The sequence below is a fragment of the Alligator sinensis genome, unplaced genomic scaffold (assembly GCF_000455745.1).
Source record: "Alligator sinensis unplaced genomic scaffold, ASM45574v1 scaffold560_1, whole genome shotgun sequence".
In the NCBI taxonomy this organism is placed as follows: domain Eukaryota; kingdom Metazoa; phylum Chordata; order Crocodylia; family Alligatoridae; genus Alligator; species Alligator sinensis.
Genome location: NW_005841837.1, coordinates 2,699,634 through 2,706,367, shown reverse-complemented (window position 1 = coordinate 2,706,367; position 6,734 = coordinate 2,699,634). Strand labels below are relative to the sequence as shown.

General features: G+C 39.4%; 1 long non-coding RNA gene across 1 annotated transcript; it reads right to left on the bottom strand.

Annotated features, from left to right (window-relative positions):
* Window positions 1-2,847: 2,847 nt before the first annotated feature.
* Window positions 2,848-5,042, bottom strand: LOC112550149. The gene is made up of 4 exons (XR_003093809.1): window positions 4,958-5,042; window positions 4,730-4,840; window positions 4,176-4,268; window positions 2,848-3,640 (listed from the first exon to the last, which is right to left on the bottom strand). It is a non-coding gene; the product is annotated as an uncharacterized LOC112550149 (long non-coding RNA).
* Window positions 5,043-6,734: the final 1,692 nt, after the last annotated feature.

Sequence of the window (6,734 nt, the reverse complement as noted above, 5' to 3'; positions counted from 1 at the left end):
AAGCAGCTGTAGTCTCCAGGCTCTCCTTCCCTCCTTCAGCCACTGCTTCCTGCCTCTGCCTCAAAATGCAGGAGAGTGCAGTGCAGCACAGGGAGTCAAGGGTATGCCTGGCGCTGCAGCAGGGGGTGGGGGTGTCAAAGAGAAACACAGGTGCATGGTGTAGCAGTGGGGCGGGAGGCAGTTATGAGCATGAGGTGTAGTAGTGGGCTTGGTTATGGACATATAGTGCACTGGGGACGGTCACTGGTGCACTTTATTTGGTGGGGGCAGAAATTGCAGGCACAGGAGCAGCAGTGTGGCGGGACATCCATGAGGTATGTGCTCCAAAGAGGCCGTGGCTCACCCAGGTGCAGCTTAGAGGGTGTGCAGCCCCACTACTGTGGCCTGTGAAGCAGGCGGCACCTGGCCACTTGGGAGCTAGACAGCCCTGCATTACCTAAACAATACCAGGTGTTTTTGCATGGAGCTGCACTGTGCTGTGAGTCATGTGTACACACCCTCACATCAGTGACAAAGCTAGATATGGCATTGGTTTTGAAGATGGACAGAATGTCCTCAGATTGTAGTCAGACAAAGCACTTTACTGATATATACAAGGGCAAGAGAAGGAAACTTACTGCTGGAGAGTGTCAGTCCATTGCAACTGTTACCTGTGTATGTTCCTATCCTGCAGGAAGTAGCACAAAAATAAAGCAGTTTACAATAGAATGAATCAGGCGCTAAGACTGCCTATACCCATGCTGGGGGCAGGGATTGGGGTAGGAGCCTTTTAATTAGAGCAGTTCCTGGAGAGCCACTGTAATTAAAATGCTGCAGCATCATAGGTATTAAGTCCCCATACATTTAAAAATGGCCACAGGATGCTTTAACTAAACTTTGTTTGACCAGTTTTAGTTAAAGCACCCCAGTGGCCATTTTCAAACCTGTGGGGGCATATACACATGATGCTTTGTCGATTCTAGAGCATTTTCAGTACAACACATTGGAGCACATGTATACGCACCCTAAATTACCACAGTGTAGTTTCCAGTTACTGTGGGATTGGAGCACACACATCAAACTATAACAACAGATCAACTTAAAATATAGTAAATTTACCTCCATTTCTAAACAAAGATAACTGCTTTGATTGTCTATGCCCCTAGTGTCATAATGGCCTTTGAGTAAGATCAGCATCTCGTCCTGTATTTCTCTAAACTGGAAAATTAATAAATAGTGCCACATGATTCTCCATATACTAACCAGATTATGGAGAGCAGAAAAGGTTTCAGCCATAGTAGATCCAAAAACTTTATTATTATTTTGAAGGGTCAAGCCCCTGGAAGGGTTAAGTCCCTTCATATGTTCATATGACAATTTTATTTGGATTATAATGACATGTGATGGGTTCAGTTGAAATCAGGACTTCACTGGGCAATTGAACTGGGTGCAGTTCATACACATAATAAAATTTCACATCATCTTCATAATTCAAATGCACAAAGCAAGGAAATACTAGTATTCCCATGTTACAGATGGGCAAGCTAAGCCCAAGAAAATTAAATGACTTTGCAAGTTGTCACATAGGATGTCTCTGGCAAAGTTGAAGCTGGACCCAGAACCCCTCATCTTTAATCCCATCCACTAGTCACAGGACTATTCTTTCATATCTTATCCTTGAGTGGAGATCCATTGTTGATTGCATACCAGCAGTGCTGACTTTAAATGTGATTGCTTTTGTAACAATGGAAGAGTAGTGCACATTGTCAGTTGAAACATCTATATATAATTTTAATTTGGCAGTTCCTTTCTCTTTTGTTATCCTAGTGTTTTTTCAATTGTTTCTGCAAACAGCATAATATATCTATAGTGACTATGAGCCTAAGTCATCCCTGGTGTAATTTGATCAATGTCATAATTATTGTTTATTTGTCAAATAATTTCCATTTATTTGTAGGATAGGATAAATTGCCTTTCTTCAAACATGTGAAAGGCATACAAAAATAGATTCTTTGGGATAGTGAGCTGGTGTTCACCCCAATATATAATTTTTCAGGCATATATTGCCAGATACATGGGTACCTCATACAGAAAAAACTGTACATGTGTGTGGGGCAGGACATGGAATGGATTGTTCTTAAATGGCAACCAGGGGTGCACTCGCTCAGTAGATACATTCACCACTTATTGCATACCTATTTGCATGTAAACTAGTACCTTTGCCCAACCTGACCAAAGACTCCTTCAGTAAACACTTGTTCAGGTACCAAGGTAGGAGATAAACAGCAAAGATGCAATGTGAAAGATTTCAGAATTTCCTTTCCATCCCTGCTCCATTTTTGACAACGTCACAGAGAACAGAACAACTTCCAGACTATGCAGCATCTAGTCATATTTGTATGCGGAAGATAGACACTCCCTAAATAGGAAAGCAATTGCCCCAAATTACCCTCATTTATCTGCTACCCAAAAATATTTTCAGGTTTCTCCCTACTCGTCAGTTTGAACATCTGAGAGCTATCAGTCCACAGGATAGCATTTATGTGCATTAAAAAAATAAAAATCACCTGAATATCTCTGAGCAGTGAACAGATGTATAAAACAGTTGTATTTGTGAACATTTTTCAGAAGGAGAAATGGGGTAAAATTTGTTCCATTTACTTTTTTACTAATACTTTGCCAAGCACTAATCTATTCCCTTTCCCTAAACAGCAGAGGCATAACTTGGCAGTTTTGCACCCTGGGTGGTAGCAGCACACAGGACAGTGGCCACAGCAAGTTTGGCCAGCAGCGGTACAGCAGCTGATATTTTTGGGCCCACTTTGGTACACTAGTGCCATCCAGGGCACAATCCGTTCGTTTGTTGCATAAGTAACAGTGTAACATTCAAGATTCAAATTTATTTTTTATTCCTCCAAGCAACAGCTGACAAAATCCCTTATTCCAGATTGTCTCTTAACATTACATAGTCAGACTGCATATTCTGGGCATTCCACCAGCATCAGTACTCTTGGGTGGGGGTGATCAGTAAAAGGAAAGACAGGATGGGGCAGGAATCACTCAAATAAAGCAGCAGACGCCTTTGGGAACTTTTCTTTCTATATGCACACTACTTGGCCTTCTCTGAGGTCTGTGATCCTATCAGAAATGATTCCTTGAAAACTGCAACATGCACAAGATCACTATTTGTTCTGAATACTGCACAATATATGACTGCCCTGGTTATAAAGGAGCATATAAATTACTCTATATAATTAAGCCAGTAGACCTATCCAATGAATATATCCCCTGTGGAACAGAAGTTATTCACAGTCATAACTTGAGCTATTCACACAATCTACCTGAGAAGAAATATCTTTTTTTCTGCAGAAGTAGGAAGCATTAGTGGTAACCCAATCTAGCCATACTCATAAATAAATACCTATTGAAAATGAAGCTGTTAAAAGAATAAGATGTCTGGGCATTGGGTTTCTACAGAAGTAAACTCTGAATTTATGTCTGGCCAGATAAAATATTTTTCTATTTTAAACCTGTTCTGGAATATACTTTATTTGTGTTCCAGTCTCCTGGTTCTCCATACTCCTTGTCTATATTCAGAGGCTGTGGCATTCTGTAACATAATCAAGAACATCTTCAGTGTTGACTTCATCCAGCAAGCATTCTGGTCATAAAGAAAGTAGTATAAACAACAGTTGTTCAGCTCAGGAGTGTGGCTAGCAATATAAGTACCCCAGTGATCCCATTCTACAACATCCATAACATACGTGCAATGTTCCAAGGAAAATCAGGCATTACACATTGATCGTGGAAGGTGCTGGGCACAAGAGCTCAGCCACACCTTTCAGGATCAGGACCATTAAGACCAAATCAGGAAGGCCCTAAACACAGGTCTCAATTGTAAATGAGTGAATAGTCCCATTTCAGACCATGGGATTACCTGCATGCTTAAAGACTTTCCTGAACTAAAGACTAACACAGGATGAAGCATGTTTTGTCAGGTGCTGGGTTTTATCAATCACTATATTGAGTGCCCACAGCTATCACTGAATAGGTGCTACTCAGCAGTTTGTTGGTTCAAACCCAAAGCACAACCACGTAAAGATCTAGGTGATATGTAGATGTGACAGAGAATATAGAACTCTATTTACACCCAGGTAAAACAAGCTGCATGCCAAACAATTTAACTTATAGCATACCTGCTTAGTTCCAGGTCACCCCAGCAAAAACCTATAATTTAAAGTACGTCATCTCCAGCAGTCAACACAATGGATCTCTACGTCGCTCCATGCCTTAAGTGCAAGATATAACAGCCTGGATTAATGACAGTTTAAAAAAATAAGAAAAAAACCCTTTTCACAATAAATTTCTCATAAAAAATTACATACCCTGAATGGATTCAGCAGCAAAATAGCAGCTGTTCATCGTTTGGGTGTTTTTTTGTGGTATTTTTTATACTAATTAATATGCCGATCAGATTCTTGTAATCAGAAGCAAGGGACATTAATCTCATAAAACATGTAAACTGTAGTTTAACAGAGCTAAAAGGAAAATGTTAGCAAAAACTGTAGCTTTTTCCCTTCTTTTATTTCAATGGCTCAGACAGCAACTGTAGGTCATGTCGAAAGTGACTGAAGGTCATTACCATGGGGCCCAGAGTAGTTCAGGGAACTGGTAATGGAATGTGGAGCCTTTCATCTCTCATTCATTGGTTTAAATCCTGTCCAGAGAAGCAAAAGCTGAAAGTCAATACCTTTGTCATCTCTACTGGAGCTCATATGAAATAGGTTGGCTCGTAAACTCAGTCCAGGTCCTCGTGGGCAGGTTCCTCTCAGAAAAATTATTGTTGCAACCAGCATCTTTGCTAAAATAAGTAAAGGGGCCAAGGATTTCAGCCAGTTTCTACAAAAATCAATATCAGTCCTTCCAATGTTCACTGAAGCAGACCCCCAATGACTTCAGAGATTGGCCTTTTTCTTACCTCTAAAGAAGATCCCTTTCTGATACACTGGTTAGAGTCTGGTAGCAAAAACTTGGACTGCCACTGCTTGTGCTATACTTGTTCTATAAGTAAAAGACATATGGATGAGATCTTCATGACGGACAAGAGATTCTGAAGCTCAATTTGAGATTCCTACAAAGAGCTTGATTCAACAAGAGCAGGTGTTTAGTACTTCCTAATAACAGATCTCCTTTAAAATATTGTAAAGTGGGACCCCCAAAAATGGAATCATCCCTTACATGCGTACATACACACACGCACGTCTTGACCTTTCATCACTAGAGGTGTCGCTCTAGCACTTAAAGAAAAAAATAATTTTGGAGTTTTGTTTTTTTTCTTCATATAGTTCTGTTCATATAGTTTTGTTTCTCCATATAGTTACATTCTACTAAGTTTTGGACTTTGGCAAGTTTAAATTCATGTTTGGTGCCTTTATTGTATTTGAACAGCTTAATCATAACTAAACATCTCCATTATGACTGGAAAAATACAAGGGACTGCTTTAAAAATGTGCATAGAAGCATCAAGTGTGCAAAAGGAGTGTGAGTTTTATGAAACAGGTTGGTCTCCAGTGACAAAAAGAATTAGCACTAATTGGGCCTTTTTTGGGCATAGGAATACACACATATATCTTCTGAAGGAACAGAACCCTAACCATCTCCATTACAGTCAATCAAGAAATGCATTCACCATGATGATTACATCAGATCTGGTTTAAGTTTGCCCAATAGGATTTGTCATCTAATCTTCCATGAATAGATCCAGTCACATGAGGTTAAATCTAGTGAGGTCAATCCAGTGATATACACACAAACAAAACAACATTCACAGAGTCTTGGAAACAACCAGGTATTTATGGCTTTGCTATCAGAAAAGAGGCATTGGGCTGGTGAAGCTCTTGGCTGAAACTTATTTTTGTGCTATTCCAGAAGCACAGATTGTCTAGCCTTTTTTTTTAATTTCCATGACTACGCTGCCATGAATTATTTATCAAATGTGCAATTATCAAATATGTAGCTGTCTGAAGACCAGATAGAACTACAGAGTTATATTCAACTTGAAGCTTAATACTCCTTAATGAGAATAGCATATTTTCAGATCTGTCCAATAGTTGTGAACACTTTAATTTTCATATCCATGCATTTGATTACAGTAATGCCAAACCTGAACCATCAGCCTAAACACTCAAACTTGTAGAAGATGAGAACCATATCCAAACTGTGACACTAGAACTTCTATACTGACATTTTCAAACCAAGAGATTCACTAGAAGGAGTAACTCCATAATAGACTTTCAGAGTTGCTAAGCTAGTCCCTTAGGTAATGGTACTACCATGATCACACAGTGGGCTCCTGGATGGCACCTACATTTAAAACTTTCATCTGTGCAAGGTACAGAAAATCTTATTGTCAAACTTCTGCCTTCAGTTACAGAATTTGTCATGTTGACTAAATCTTAAGGTCTTTGGACCAGACCTGACATGATTTTTGATGCAAAAATCTCTCTTGACAAGCAATGTAAACTGGTCAACAATCACAGAAGCATGTATGTATATGTAGCCACGCTTATATATATCTATCCATGTTCACACTTTAAGTTTTGTTTTGTATATGTAAGGCAGCTTTGTATATGTAAGGCATTTGGGATTTATGTAAAAGATGAAAAGGCTTTACGGGACAAACCATAGTTTTAATGAAAATGTCCATAAATGTAACATTCACCAATGACTGCCACTCTTTCATATTATTTGAGCAT